We start from the raw sequence: 16,896 nt of genomic DNA on the forward strand, positions 1-16,896 counted from the left end.
AATGCCCATCACACTCGTCAACGCCTAATTTAAAGGCTGCACAGAACAATCTAGATAACGCCGCGAACAGCTACCAGCATGGGCTGGAACGTTGTGGAAAGACATCCGAGTGGCCGGAACCTTCGGGACAAATCTCGGTGCATCTTGCGGTACAACGAAACTTATAAAGGTGTGACTCGCGACATCGAGCATTAAAAACAAAGATTACGGAACTGATGCGAGGTCCAGAATCAGAGTGAAAAGACTGTATGTCGGCGTCTGTTAAAAACAATAAATACAATTTTGAAGGTTTCGCGGCATTATGTATTTCATCTTCACTTTGATGCCGTTGGTAGTTTGCGCGGAATCATTATTGCGTTTTTGGGCCATTGCCTGGATTACTGATCGATGTGTGTTAACCGGAGATTTTAAGGTTGAGTGCTCAAACAAATGCTAGTGCTCGTTTTCTTGAAGGAGGAATTTCGAAATGATTCCTTTTATTTTTCTGCTGTCTTCACGCCAGAATAAAATAGGCGCAGAAATGAAGGATAAATCCGAGTGTTGTCTCTTGAGCTGGTCCCGCCAGAAAAATTGGCACAATGAGAACCCCAGCCACTTTTCTGAAAATATACTAATTAATACTAATTACAAGACGAAGTATTATTATTGTCATTACTATTATCAAAATGATAAATGGAGTAACAAGCGACAGTGCGCTATAAAGCATTATTTGCCAATAAGATGAAATTTCGAAGATCATTTTAGGCATTCACCGAAGAGCATACGTTGTTAGGCGAGGTGCTTTTGTTTTTGTAATTATTTATATTTACCAGAAAGAGCAGTGATGCACATCAAAACAGATGTAAATGTACCGTTTTTGCCAAAAGTAACAAGGCTGCATTTTTTGCAAGTTATGGTTGTCTGGGAATCCATGTTGGCTTTAGAATATAAGTGAGAAGCAAGCCATGCAGCCTGATTAGTTTTGGAAAAGGTGGTATGTTGTTTGTAAATCAAATAAATTAGTGTTGCCGAGACTGACTCTTTCCCTGCAACTAAAACAGAACGCTGAAAGCACTACAAATTGCAGCTTGGTTTTTCTGTCAACTGTGGCAGCAGTTCTCTTTGTGTGACCTAAATAATATGACACGGAGCAACATTGGGACATTTTATGAGAGATGCAAAATAATAGCCGCAATGTTTAGAAATATGAGACAGATGTTGCTCTATCACAGTACTGATAATATAAAATCTCCTTTATTGGGGCGTTCAGATCTCTGGTAATTGCCGTATGGACTGCGGGATGTCGGTTCCATTGATTTCAAAACTTTTGCAACAAATGCCGAGAAAGCACGTGTTCGGGGACACCTTTCCTCCATAGTTCGAAAAAGATGCTCATGACAGGCCTGCGCGCGCTCATCCTATTTGGTTTACCGCACCGACCTGTACCAAATCCAAAGAGCACGCACATTCATACAACCTGACAAGTATTAAGCGGTACAATATATCATGAATAGTAACAGGGTAGAAGTTGCCTTGTTAACGTACCCATAAATCATTCAAACTTCCGATCGATGTATATAATTTTTATGGAAGCAGGAAGCAAATATATACAGTACATATCCTGTTTTCCTAGTAAATATTTACGCGTATCAAACGTGCTCACAATTATGAAGAAACTAATAACCCTACGAAAAAAAACTGTAAAGGCTTATTCCGAAGTGTACCAATATTCAGTGTTTTGAATTCTGCGCAGCAGATATGTTGTTGCAGTAAGACAGCATGGGAGCTCAGCAGTTTGTTTTCATAAGTAATAAGCGGCAAATAGATTTTCTTCAACTAATGCTTCTCGTAGTATGGCGGAGCTTACAGCAATAACCACTTTAGAATTCGTGGTTATTTCGACGCCTTGTTTGCTTTTTTCTTGAGGCTACCAGCCGTTAAACAGAAAATAAGCCAGTTAAAATGTTATACATAGTTGACGGGCATTCTAGTAAAAATTCGAAATGCTTGTCATTGTGGTTTTAGGAAATTAGGCCCTCCTCATGTCGCGAAGGTCAGTAAGATGTCTGCTGATTGGTCTATGTTTATTTACTTTCAGAAAACGTAGTTACAAGAAAATGTCAACCCCTGCAAAATAATATTTACTGTTAAATATTTTTGTTTGGCACAAAATGCTTTAGTTCATATATTACAATAATAGTATTGTCCACGGTTGAAATTCTATCTTTATTTATGAGACAACTGTTGCGAGTAAGTTGAGCGTGAAAACGAAGGAAATTAAATTTGTTAAAATAATTTTAGTGACCTTCCAGCCCTATTGGTTAAAGAAGACTAAATAACTTTCCAAAAATTAAATTCTAAATCCCGGCGCCAATTTCATGAATGGCTCTGTCATTGTAATGAAAGCAGATTTAGGGCGACGACAACGCCAGCCTAAACATGCAGAAACATTATAGTATCCTAAATATACCTACGTATCAATCTGTCTAAAAAAACCAAATAAATTATGTAATTAGTACCATTAAGGAGGGGTGTGCATCAAGAAATTATGCTTTGTCCATTTCTTACAAGTTGCTATAATTCAAATGTTATCGTCGATGTAGCTGTAAAAACCATTATGTCTGCTAATTATTTATTCCACCTTGTTTCACAAGGCAATGCAAATAGCTAAATAATATCACAGTTTAAATACTTCATATTATGCATCAATAAAGACGTCCTGGCCCTGTAAAACCATGCTGTGTTGGAGCGAAGAAGTTATTTTTCCGTAAGAGATTACTTAGTCTAGGTTAAATGTCATGCTCAAATGTTTTCACGATTACCTTTACAATGAAATGGGCCAGTGCTTAGGTGCTTTTGTTTCATCACAGCTTTTATAGAGTGGAGTTATATTTGCATTTTTCCAGTCGGTGGGTAAGACTTCAAGTTAAACGAAAGTTTCACATAGCAGTACTAAAATCTAGCAATACCCAAAGCACACTATGTAGGGATGAAATTCCATATCATGTTTGCGCTAGACGTGGAGTTGACATTATGTTTGTTTAGTAAGCATATGTCAATAATCGACAAACTATACATGCTTCATATTTCAGAGGAGGAAAGAGCGTCGTGAAGGGTTGAAAGCGTTTACAGATTGTGATAAAGCGGACTATAAATACGCATGAAATTTTAAATGTAGCTTTCTCTCGGCATTATGGTTACCCGTTCGGCAGTAACCTAACCTGAATAGTTGATTTGGTATTTCTTTTCTTCCCGTATATTCTTATGAAGAATAAACAAAAAGGGGTGTTTATTTACAGTTGTGATGGAAACGGGACAAGGTGAGGCCTACGGTCATCAAAACAACACTGTCATTATCTTTCCTTCTGCCACCTAATACGTCGTCGTCAGTAGAGTCACGCTTTCTCCCTACTAAGCCGACGCCCTCTGATTGTATTCATGAGTAGCGCGAGGCTGATATTGCTTCAAACATGCAACTTGACACGATTCGGTCTCCGCAGACCGACATCCGGATGCGGTTAGGGTAAATTTTTCATAGGGTAAATCTCTGATTCGTTTTACCACCACATATGGGTCGTCATAGCCCTCATAGTGAGCTATGCATTTTGATGTACGCCGCGGCGCCTCATTTGATGACACAGCCGGACTAAATCATCTATAGGCTCACAAGCGTTGCTCGGCGGCCCTGCTGCTCCTGACGGGAAGCGCCATATACGGCAGAAAAATAGAGACTGGGAATTAGGGGCCGCGCGTTCTGCTTTCATTGCCACATTCCCGCTTCCTTGCGCGCATGTGCAGAGCTCTCGCGCTGCATCTGCAGCGCGTCGCAGTGTACCGTCAGAGGCGCGGATTCAAAAAACTCTGCTCGCCTGACTTTCATTGTCGGTAAATCGAACTTGAATAAGGTTTAAAAGTTTGTTGTAATCATGTTCTCCTTGATGCATACGGTGAACAATTTACGATACAAGAACAGATGCCATGCTCGCGCTTCGGAAGTCCGCGATCACATTTCATACACCGAATTCTTAGTATTAGTTAGACATTTTAAGCTATAGCTTATACAGCTCGCTAGCTCGAAAAGCCGCCGACGTAGTAACAGTAGCAGCGCTACCGACCTGTGTGTTGGAATTAACCGTGTGTTGCGTAAAGAAACGAATAACTTTGGGGGGCTGTAGCGATTGATTGATTGGGGTGTGAAACGGCAATGCTTGGTTATTCTAATTAACACAATTACAAGCTTGTAATTCATCAAGTCATTGCATCGAATGACAGGGAAAATGAAATATACTCGCAGAAGTGTCCTGCTGGCCACGTTGGAAAGCGCGGGATTATAAGCATATGTCTACACACACACACACACACACACACACATATATATATATATATATATATATATATATATATATATATATATATATATATATATATATATATATATATATATAAGCCGATCAATTAAGGGGAAATGAGGGTGCTCGTTATAATACATGAAGGAAAGAAGCCAACAGTCGGAGAGGCCAAGGAAAGTGTTGGGGATGGTCCTTTTATGTCTTTTTTTTTAATGTTTGCTTAGATAATCACAGAAATTACTAACGAATCTGTTAGGGGAAGATAATTAAACGCAAAGTAGAAGAAAAAACAACGTGCCGATGGTGGGAACCGAACCCACGACCTCCGAATATCGCGTCCGGTGCTCTTCCAACTGAGCTACATCGGCCGCTGTCCCCCCTGCTACTTGCTTGGGTATTTGTGTTGTCTGTATACGAACCTTGATAGTGTTCACCAGCGCCACCCCTAGCCATAGCGGCGGACGTAGAACGTCCTTTGTTACCGCCAGCGTCGGCGAGGCCAAGAAAAGCGTTGGGGATGGTCCTTTTATGTCTGGTGAACACTATCAAGGTTCGTATACAGACAACACAAATACCCAAGCAAGTAGCAGGGGGGACAGCGGCCGATGTAGCTCAGTTGGAAGAGCACCGGACGCGATATTCGGAGGTCGTTGGTTCGGTTCCCACCATCGGCACGTTGTTTTTTCTTCTACTTTGCGTTTAATTATCTTCCCCTAACAGATTCGTTAGTAATTTGTGTGATCATCTAAGCAAACATTAAAAAAAAGACATAAAAGGACCATCCCCAACGCTTTCCTTGGCCTCGCCGACTGTTGGCTTCTTTCCTTCATGTATTATAACGAGCACCCTCATTTCCCCTTAATTGATCGGCTTGTAGCTTACGGGGGTCTCGGTTCTGGCAGTCTTGAAGCCATAGGTAGCGTAAGAGGGGTCTAGCACAGCGTTCGCCCTCGCTCTTGATCACGTTCTACGTGACGCTGGCGGTAACAAAGGACGTTCTACGTCCGCCGCTATGGCTAGGGGTGGCGCTGGTGAACACTATCAAGGTTCGTATACAGACAACACAAATACCCAAGCAAGTAGCAGGGGGGACAGCGGCCGATGTAGCTCAGTTGGAAGAGCACCGGACGCGATATTCGGAGGTCCCGGGTTCGGTTCCCACCATCGGCACGTTGTTTTTTCTTCTACTTTGCGTATAATTATCTTCCCCTAACAGATTCGTTAGTAATTTCTGTGATTATCAAAGCAAACATTAAAAAAAAGACATAAAAGGACCATCCCCAACGCTTTCCTTGGCCTCGCCGACTGTTGGCTTCTTTCCTTCATGTATTATAACGAGCACCCTCATTTCCCCTTAATTGATCGGCTTGTAGCTTACGGGGGTCTCGGTTCTGGCAGTCTTGAAGCCATAGGTAGCGTAAGAGGGGTCTAGCACAGCGTTCGCCCTCGCTCTTGATCACGTTCTACGTGACGCTGGCAGTAACAAAGGACGTTCTACGTCCGCCGCTATGGCTAGGGGTGGCGCTGGTGAACACTATCAAGGTTCGTATACAGACAACACAAATACCCAAGCAAGTAGCAGGGGGGACAGCGGCCGATGTAGCTCAATTGGAAGAGCACCGGACGCGATATTCGGAGGTCGTGGGTTCGGTTCCCACCATCGGCACGTTGTTTTTTCTTCTACTTTGCGTTTAATTATCTTCCCCTAACAGATTCGTTAGTAATTTCTGTGATTATCTAAGCAAACATTAAAAAAAAGACATAAAAGGACCATCCCCAACGCTTTCCTTGGCCTCGCCGACTGTTGGCTTCTTTCCTTCATGTATTATAACGAGCACCCTCATTTCCCCTTAATTGATCGGCTTGTAGCTTACGGGGGTCTCGGTTCTGGCAGTCTTGAAGCCATAGGTAGCGTAAGAGGGGTCTAGCACAGCGTTCGCCCTCGCTCTTGATCACGTTCTACGTGACGCTGGCGGTAACAAAGGACGTTCTACGTCCGCCGCTATGGCTAGGGGTGGCGCTGGTGAACACTATCAAGGTTCGTATACAGACAACACAAATACCCAAGCAAGTAGCAGGGGGGACAGCGGCCGATGTAGCTCAGTTGGAAGAGCACCGGACGCGATATTCGGATGTCGTGGGTTCGGTTCCCACCATCGGCACGTTGTTTCTTCTTCTACTTTGCGTTTAATTATCTTCCCCTAACAGATTCATTAGTAATTTCTGTGATTATCTAAGCAAACATTAAAAAAAGACATAAAAGGACCATCCCCATCGCTTTCCTTGGCCTCGCCGACTGTTGGCTTCTTTCCTTCATGTATTATAACGAGCACCCTCATTTCCCCTTAATTGATCGGCTTGTAGCTTACGGGGGTCTCGGTTCTGGCAGTCTTGAAGCCATAGGTAGCGTAAGAGGGGTCTAGCATAGCGTTCGCCCTCGCTCTTGATCACGTTCTACGTGACGCTGGCGGTAACAAAGGACGTTCTACGTCCGCCGCTATGGCTAGGGGTGGCGCTGGTGAACACTATCAAGGTTCGTATACAGACAACACAAATACCCAAGCAAGTAGCAGGGGGGACAGCGGCCGATGTAGCTCAGTTGGAAGAGCACCGGACGCGATATTCGGAGGTGTGGGTTCGGTTCCCACCATCGGCACGTTGTTTTTTCTTCTACTTTGCGTTTAATTATCTTCCCCTAACAGATTCGTTAGTAATTTCTGTGATTATCTAAGCAAACATTAAAAAAAAGACATAAAAGGACCATCCCCAACGCTTTCCTTGGCCTCGCCGACTGTTGGCTTCTTTCCTTCATGTATTATAACGAGCACCCTCATTTCCCCTTAATTGATCGGCTTGTAGCTTACGGGGGTCTCGGTTCTGGCAGTCTTGAAGCCATAGGTAGCGTAAGAGGGGTCTAGCACAGCGTTCGCCCTCGCTCTTGATCACGTTCTACGTGACGCTGGCGGTAACAAAGGACGTTCTACGTCCGCCGCTATGGCTAGGGGTGGCGCTGGTGAACACTATCAAGGTTCGTATACAGACAACACAAATACCCAAGCAAGTAGCAGGGGGGACAGCGGCCGATGTAGCTCAGTTGGAAGAGCACCGGACGCGATATTCGGAGGTCGTGGGTTCGGTTCCCACCATCGGCACGTTGTTTTTTCTTCTACTTTGCGTTTAATTATCTGCCCCTAACAGATTCGTTAGTAATTTCTGTGATTATCTAAGCAAACATTAAAAAAAAGACGTAAAAGGACCATCCCCAACGCTTTCCTTGGCCTCGCCGACTGTTGGCTTCTTTCCTTCATGTATTATAACGAGCACACTCATTTCCCCTTAATTGATCGGCTTTTAGCTTACGGGGGTCTCGGTTCTGGCAGTCTTGAAGCCATAGGTAGCGTAAGAGGGGTCTAGCACAGCGTTCGCCCTCGCTCTTGATCACGTTCTACGTGACGCTGGCGGTAACAAAGGACTTTCTACGTCCGCCGCTATGGCTAGGGGTGGCGCTGGTGAACACTATCAAGGTTCGTATACAGACAACACAAATACCCAAGCAAGTAGCAGGGGGGACAGCGGCCGATGTAGCTCAGTTGGAAGAGCACCGGACGCGATATTCGGAGGTCGTGGGTTCGGTTCCCACCATCGGCACGTTGTTTTTCTTCTACTTTGCGTTTAATTATCTTCCCCTAACAGATTCGTTAGTAATTTATGTGATTATCTAAGCAAACATTTAAAAAAAAGACATAAAAGGACCATCCCCAACGCTTTCCTTGGCCTCGCCGACTGTTGGCTTCTTTCCTTCATATATATATATATATATATATATATATATGTGTGTCGCGGACAACAGGGCAAGACGTGAATGAGAGGGCTAAGCTGTAGAAGCAGGCAGCGTTCCGAGCACAGCGCGCGAGCCGACTTCAATGTCCTCTTCTTCCAGGCGCAACAAGAACATAGCAACACCAGGTGGAATTGTATCCCTCTTAAAGAAGAAATCAGAGACGGAGTGCGAGCGATGGGCAATGGAAGCGAAAACAAAGATCAGCACATGGACAGAATAGATAACGGAGGCGGGGTAAGGTGTCCTACGCGACAACAAAACAAGCGCATAGCACATTACCGCGTCAAATATGGCTGCATGCGGACAACGTGCACGATCTCGGAGCGTGGTTGCCGACGCGTGGGCTGCACAGTACCCGCTGGAAGAACTTCGTATGTCACTTCCGTGACATGGCGCAGAACTTCGTCAGATCCGAGTAACGGGAAATCAGTTTGTCACACAAGCCGGGCCGACGCACCGGGGTCCACACCCAAACTTTCTCTCCAGGATGGTATTTGACGCGTCGATGAGGGAGGCTGTAGCGGCGTGCATCCGTGCCCTGCTGTTGCTGAATGTGAAGGCGGGCAAGTTGACGCGCTTCCTGAGCGCGCTGAGCAAACTGCTCGGCGTTGCGTGAGTGGATGATCATCTGTCCAGCTCAGAAGCATGGGATCCAACATCATCTGAACGTCACGTCCGTAGACTAAACGAAATGGGGTAAAACGCATCGTCTCTTGGGTGGCCGTGTTGTCGGCATATGTGATGTAGGGAAGAATCCGATCCCTAGGTTTTGTGCTGCGAGTCTATGTACATTGCGATCATGTCGGCGATGGTTTTGTTGAGTCTCTCCGTGAGGCCATTCGTCTGCGGGTGATATGCAGTAGTTTTTCGGCAGCTGGTGTGAGTAAGCTCGAACACGTCGTGCATGAGCTGCGCCGTAAACGCGGTGCCTCGATCGGTTAGGTGATGACTAGGGATGGTGCGCCATGACGCAATACGATTTGGTGCATAAAGAACTGAGTGATCTCAATTGATGTGCGACGCTGCACTGTCTTGGTTTCCGCATACCGTGTGAGTTAGTCGGTCGCGACTATATACCATTTGTTATTTGTCGATGACAGCGGAAATGGGCCCTGAAGGTCCATGCCGACTTGGTCAAACGGCGTCCGAGGTGGATTAATAGGTCGGAGCAAAGTCGCGGGCAATGAAGGAGGCACCTTTTTACGTTGACACTCGCGGCAGCCTCTTAACTATCGATGGACGGCTTCAGAAAGTTTAGGCCAAAAATAGGCTTCACGAACTCGAGCGAGTGTACGTGCAAAGCCCAAGTGGCCGGAGGTGGGCTCATCGTGGCAAGCGAAAAGGATATCGGCGCTAAGGTCGGCCGGAACGACGAGGAAGCGTGCTCGGTCAACAGTGCTGGAGTTTTGCTTGAATAAAACGACATTCCGAAGACAGAATTCAGACAGGTTCCTTCCAAACTGGCGGAGGACGTCAGCAGCATGACCCTCCAGGTGGTCAATGACAGATCGAAGGCCTGGGTTTGCTCGTTGTCGGGTCATTGTGTCTAAGGAATTCACTAGTTCAAGAAAACCTCGGTTATTCGTGACGTTATCGACAAATCCGACGGGTGCCCGCGAGATTGCGTCAGCATCTTCGTGTTTCTTACCAGATTTGTACACAATGGAGTAATCAAATTCTTGGAGGTGAAGGCTCCACCATGCTTAGCGCCCCGATGGGTAGCGAAGATTGGCCGGCCAGCAAAAAAAAATTGTGGTCAGTAACGACTTTAAACGCGCGGCCATAGAGGTAAGGTCAAGATTTTATACTTGCCTACACAACCACGAGGCATTCCTTTTCCGTAGCGGAATAATTTGTTTCAGCGCGGGAGAGCGTGCGACTGCCATGCGCAATGACCCTTTCCATGTCAGCTTGGTGTTGAACGAGTACAGCGCCAAAGCCGATGTTGCTAGCGTCGGTGTGTATATTTGTGGCAGCGTCTTCATAAAAGTGCGCAAGAAGAGGGGTAGTTTGCAATTGTTTGCGCAGCTCCGCAAAAGCCTCCTGTTGCACGGCGGCCCACACGAACTGTGTATCATCTCGCGTGATGCGGGCCAGGGGTGCGGCTATCTTGGAAAAGTCGGCGATGAAGCGGTTTAGTACGCACACAAAACCAGGAAACAATCAAACTCTTCTTCGTGGCAGGAACGGGAAATTTGGCGACAGCAGCAAATTTGTCGGGGTCTGGCCTAACGCCTGCGGCACTCACAACATGACCGAGAAGCTTTAAATTTTTGTAGCCAAAGTGGCAATTCTCGGGCTTGAGCGTCACGTCAGAAAACAATACAACGTCTTCGAGGAAAACTACATAGATTTGCCATTTGAGGCCGGCAAGAATGGTATCCATGATGGGCTGAAAAGTAGCTGGCGCTGAACATAGGCCGAATGGCAGCGCTTTAAACTCGTACAGTCTGCCAGTACCCGCTCTTCAAGCCAATGGAGGAGAAGTACTGGGCGCGAGGAAGCTTGTCGAGCCAATCGTCGATACGGGGCAGCGGGCAGACGTCTTTTTTAGTGATGTCGGTGAACTTTCGATAATCAACATGGAAGTGTGCCATCCTTTTTCTTTACCAGTATGACATGGGACGACCACGGACTGTTGGAGGGTTGGATGACACCATCACAAAGCATCTCCTGAACCTGTGTCTGAATCGCTTCACGTTCCGTCGTTGAGATCAGGTACGGCTGGTGGCGTAGAGGGCGGGCAGCGTCGGGAGTAAATATGCGGTGCTTCACAAGAGACGTTTGCCGAATTTTCGACGAGGTCGCGAAACAAGCACTGCGTTCTAGGAGGAGAGAATGCAGTTCGCGCTGCTGTGTTTCCCAGATATCTGTACTAATATCAAGATTATCCAGGGATAGACGCTCATTTTAAACTTCTCCGAACGTAAAACATTCAGAAACGTCCGCTAAGTAGTCGGAGAATGCGATTGCGGTATGGCGGAAAAGATGACGGGGTTCGTTCGTAAAGTTAGGTCAGCCAATACGGAGGTGGATGAGGCTCCGCGCCGAGGTGATGCCGTAGGTGAGGGGTTTACCCAGTACCTACACCAAAATATGTCGTTGCAAAAGGGCAAGACGTGAACGACAGGGCTAAGCTGTAGCAGCAGGCAGCGTCCCGAATACGGCGCGCGAGGCGACTTCAGTGTCCTCTTCCGGGCACAGCAAGAACATAGTCACCAAGTGGCAGTATATATACTGCCTAGAAACCTTCAAAACTTTATTTGTTGTTTTTTAGCAGCCGCCGGCATAAGGCTTATCAATCTCATTCTGGATCGCGTATCAGTTCGTAATCTTTGTTTGTTAATGCTCGATGTCGCTAGTCACATCTTTATCAGTTTCGTTGTAGAGCAGGACGCAGCGATATCTATCTCGAAGATTCTGACCACTCATGTGTCTTTCCACAATGTTCCAGCCCATGCCAGTAGCTGTTTGCGACGTCGTCCAGATTGTTCTAAGCAGCCTTTAAATTGAGCATTGACGAGTGCGACGGGCATTCTTTGTTCGACGATCGACCAGCACCTTGGTTGCTATCGCAGCCGCCGAGTTGCTTAGTTCTTTTGCGGGCGCAAGGCAGCCCAATAAAGAGTCAATTTCAGTACCATGAAGCCTGTGACTTCTTTTGGTGTAAACGGCCTCGCCACCACTACGTGACATCTGGTGGAGGTGCTGCCTTTGATTCTTCAAGCGAAGATCGCAGCCTTGTTATCGTTACCCTCGAGGAACAGCCAACAGGCCACCCAACCAGACGCCGGCTTCAAGGGCTCCAACCTGAACACGGTTGCTGCCGGACCCCATTCGACCTCAGAAGGCATCGACGCTGACAATGGCCCAGCCTATATCACCGGTTGTATTCGTTCAACCCCGTGAGCCCCCCTGCTTCCATGTATGACCGGACGAAGATGCAGAAGACTGGATGGACCTTTTCGACCGTGTGGCAGAATTCAACGGCTTGAACGACGGCGCGAAACACAGGCAAGTCTACTTTGTTCTTCAAGCACATTCTCGAGTTTTGTTCGAAAATCATGAGGCAGCTATGAAGGATTGGGAGTTTTTCAAGGAAGCGTTTTTGACTGCCTTTTCAAGCGTCGCCCGAAAGAAAAGAGCCCAGGCCCTCCTTCAGTCAAGACTTAAACTTCCTAACGAGCCTGTCCTGGCGTACGTTGAGGAGATGAAGCGCCTCTTTCGCCGCGTCGACCCTAACATGACCGAAAGCGAGAGAGGCAAAGTTCAAAGCGAGGCGTTAAAGAATCGCTTTTTGCAAGTTTTGTCCGAAATCCGCCAAAAATTGTGGCGGAATTTGAAATGGAAGTGTCTGCCATCGAGAAGATGTTGGACACCCGGATGCGCCACTACGAGCGACCACTTCAGCCGGGCTACTCAAGCCACTACACCAGCGCATCTGCGAGCGGAGAGAACCTTCGGGATCTCATACGGGAGATCGTGCGAGAGGAGCTCCGCCGATTGATGCCTTCATCTACAACCCCAGGTGGCGACGCTCGCGGACGTCGTCCGTGAAGAAGTCCAGCAGGCGCTGGGCGTTCCTCAAGCGACGGCTGCGACTGTTCCAGCACAAGAGGCAACAGCGATGAACTACGCTGCTGCAATATGTCGCTCTGCGCCCCGACGTGATGACTTTCCGAGCCCTCGCCACTGCCATCCTGTTCCTGAAAACCGCCCTTTGGCCCCCACCCGCCAAGCCTACCAACTACCCCTAAGCCCCAGGAAGTGCGACGCCTGGAGGACAACCGGCCATTATGCTTCCACTGCGGTGAGGCCGGACACAGTCTGCGCCACTGCCCGTACCGACGAATCGGTCTCCGCGGATTTGCAGTCGACGCTCCACGACCACGCCCAGGTGAACGACCGCAAGAGATCAACAACTATTTGCGTAGCGGGGAGATTGCGCCACCAAGCCGTCGGTTCAGGTCTCCATCGCCGTACAGGGCCCGTTTTGCGTCGTCAGGCCGTAACTACGATGAAAGTGTGCGCGGAAAATCTCTAAGCCCGCGCATGGGAAACTAAATAGAGCAACCTTTGGAGAGGTGAGGTTGCTCAACAGCGAAAAGACGAACATCCTCCGTCGCCGACGACCACTAACGACGACACAGCCATTTCACCGCCGCTCCACACGACAACATCAACGGCAACACGACCAGAGTGCAAGCCGACACCGCCGCCCAGCGAACAACGGCATGCCCCGGCCATGATTTGAAGAAACGACGGAGCCGAGATGGAACACCAAGGCCCACGTGCAATGCGAGGACGCGAACAAGTGACCTTGAATTTGATGTCGACGGTCACAGAGTCACCTCCCTAGTAGACACCGGAGCTGACTATTCAGTCATCAGTGGACCGTTAGCCTATCAGCTTAGGAAAGTTACCAGCACTTGGTACGGCCCGCTGATTCGCACCGCTGGTGGCAACCTGATTACTTTATCGGGACGATGCACTGCAAGAATAACCGTAAATGGGCGTATTTACCCCACCAGCTTTGTGGTCTTGCAGCAGTGCTCCCGCGACGTGATTTTAGGCGTGGACTTCCTAAATAAACATAGGGGTATCATTGACCTGCGATCCAAGCTCATCAAGCTCTCTGCAGACAAAGCCATTCCTGCTACGACAACGACGTCGATGCAACACGTCGCTCTAAACGTCCTCGATGAAGAATTGACCGTCCCGTCCCGATCAACCAGCAAAGTCTGCGTAGGTTGCGCAAACATCGAAACCACTGATGGCATCGTCGAAGGAAATATCCAATCGCTCTTAGAACGAGGTGTCTGCATCGCAAGAGGCATCGCGAAATTCCGGAGAGGTCAAGCTCAGGCGCTGGTAACAAACTTCACCGAAGAATACCGGCACCTCAACAAGGGCACGACGATCGCTTTTCTCGAAGAATTAGCCGACCTCAAAGATGTATTCGCCCTCCACGACCAAACACTGGAAGACGCACCGGACCAATTCCGTCAGCACAAATTCGACATCAACCGGTCATTGACCTACAGCAGCAAAGACCAGATTCTCAGTCTTCTTCGAAGCTACGGGGAGTGCTTCTCGTCATCATCGAAGGTACGACAAACACCACTGGCCAAGCACCGCATTATAACGGACGAACACGCCCGACCTCTGCGACAAAGCCCTTATCGTGTATCGCCGCGAGAACGCCAGGCCATTCGCGATCAAGTTGAGGAAATGCTGCGTGATGACTTAATCCAGCCATCGAACAGCCCCTGGGCGGCACCAGTCGTTTTGGTGAAGAAGGAAGACTACACACTTCGCTTCTGCCTTGACTACCACCGCATGAATAGCATAACGAAGAAGGATGTCTACCCGCTTCCCCGCATCGACGACACTCTCGATCGGCTCTGCAATGCAAGGTACGTCTCATCGATAAACCTGAAGAGCGGATATTGGCAAATTGAGGTCGACGAAAGAGATCGCGAGAAGACCGCATTCATCACACCGAACGGTCTTTTTGAGTTCAAGGTGATGCCATTTGGCCTCTGCTCCGCACCAGCCACATTTCAAAGAGCAATGGACACAGTCCTGGCAGGCTTGAAGTGGCAAATTTGTTTGGTATATTTGGATGACGTTGTTGTCTTCTCGTCAAACTTTGAAGACCACCTAAAACGATTACAGACAGTGCTGGAAGCCATCAAGTCATCGGGACTAACGCTAAAAGCAGAGAAGTGTCACTTCGCCTACGAAGAACTCCGGTTCCTAGGTCACATCATTAGCAAGGACTGTATTCGTTCAGACCCGGAGAAAACAGCTGCAATCGCACAATTCCCACCACCTGCCGACAAAAAAGCTGTGCGCCGATTCTTTGGGCTGTGCGCTTATTATCGAAGATTTGTCAGAAACTTTTCGCGGATCGCCGAACCGTTGACGCAGCTTACAAAGGCTGACTTACCTTTTAAAAGGAAAGCGCCGCAAGGAGAAGCCTTTGACGAACTTGAGCGCTGCCTGCAATTACCGCCTATACTTGGCCACTTTGATGAAACCGCCGAGACCGAAATTCCCACCGACGCGAGCAGTGTGGGCCTAGGAGCCGTTCTTGTCCAGAAGAGGGCCGGAGAGGAGAAAGAAATCGCCTACGCTAGCAGGTCCCTCACAAAAGCCGAAGTCAATTACTCGACGACCGAGAAGGAGTGCCTTGCGATCATCTGGGCCAATTCTAAGTTTCGTCCATGCCTATACGGCCGACCATTCAAGGTGGTAAGCGACCATCACGTGCTCTGCTGGCTGGCTAATTTGAAAACATCCCTTCGGCCGCCTTGCCAGGTGGAGCCTACGACTTCAAGAATTTGACTTGACTGTAGTCTATAAGTCGGGCCAGAAGCATTCCGACGCAGACTGCTTGTCACGCGCTCCCGTCGACGCTCCCCCGAAGGTCGATGACGACGACGCCTTTTTGGGACCGGTAAGCGCAAGCAGTTTCGCAGACCAACTGCGATCAGACCCTGAGCTGAAAGCGCTAGCCGATTAATTAGAAGGAAAGACCACTTCCCCTCCCGGTGTGTTCAGGCGACATTTATCTTCGTTCGCGTTAAGCAATGGCCTCCTCGTGAAGAAGAACTTCGCACCCAACAGGACTGTGCAACTTCTTGTAGTGCCTAAAAACCTCCGGCAGGAAATTCTGCAGGCGTTGTATGATGAACCGTTGCGTCGAATCCAGGCAAAGTACTACTGGCCGCGACTGCCTGCAGAAGTTGCCCACTACGTGAAGACATGTCGTGAGTGCCAACGACGCAAGACGCCGCCTATCAGTCCAGCAGGACAACTAAATCCGATTCCGCCCCCTGACCTGCTCTTTCAACAAATTGGGATAGATCTCCTCGGCCCCTTTTCATCTTCATCTGCAGGTAACAAGTGGATCATCGCGGCCACTGACTACCTTACCCGTTACGCAAAAGCAAAAGCCCTTCCAGAGGGAACCGCGGCAGACGTCGCCATATTTTTTGTCGAACACATTCTCTTGCGACAAGGCGCCCCAGAAGTACTCAGCACGGACAGGGGAATGGCGTTTACGGCAGAGTTGACGCAAGTCCTCCTGGAATACAGTCATACAAGCCATTGACGAACAACCGCGTACCATCCCCAGACCAATGTCCTTACGGAGCGCCTGAACAAAACGATAGCGGTCATGATCGCCATGTACGTCGACGCTGAACACAAGACCTGGGACTCAATCTTGCCGTACGTGATCTTCGCGTATAACACGGCAGTCCAGGAGACGACCAGAGCGACACCGTTTAAGCTTGTGTACGGCAGGGAGCCCACGACGACGCTCGGCGCAATGCTGTCGCACGTAACCAACGAGGACGCCCTTGACGTCGCCGCCTACCTGCAGCGTGCAGAGGAAGCCCGACGACTCGCACAGCTTGGTATTAAAGACGAAAAGCGCACCGACAGCCGACGATACAACTTACGACGACGCGACGCAGAGTACAATCGAGGAGACCAAGTGTGGGTTTGGAGACCGGTTCGCCGGCGCTGATTAAGTGAAAAGTTGTTGCGTCGATACTTTGGGCCGTACAAAATCATTCGCCACGTCGGTCCACTGGACTATGGAGTCATTTCCGACGGAATGTCAGCATCTCAACGGCGAAGCGCACGCCCACAAATTGTACATGTTGTACGACTGAAGCCACATTACGCGCGTTAAATCATCTGTAGTGTTTAAAC

This window comes from Amblyomma maculatum, chromosome 2 (assembly GCF_055883805.1).
Source record: "Amblyomma maculatum isolate TAMU_Amacu chromosome 2, ASM5588380v1, whole genome shotgun sequence".
Classification (NCBI taxonomy): Eukaryota; Metazoa; Arthropoda; class Arachnida; order Ixodida; family Ixodidae; genus Amblyomma; species Amblyomma maculatum.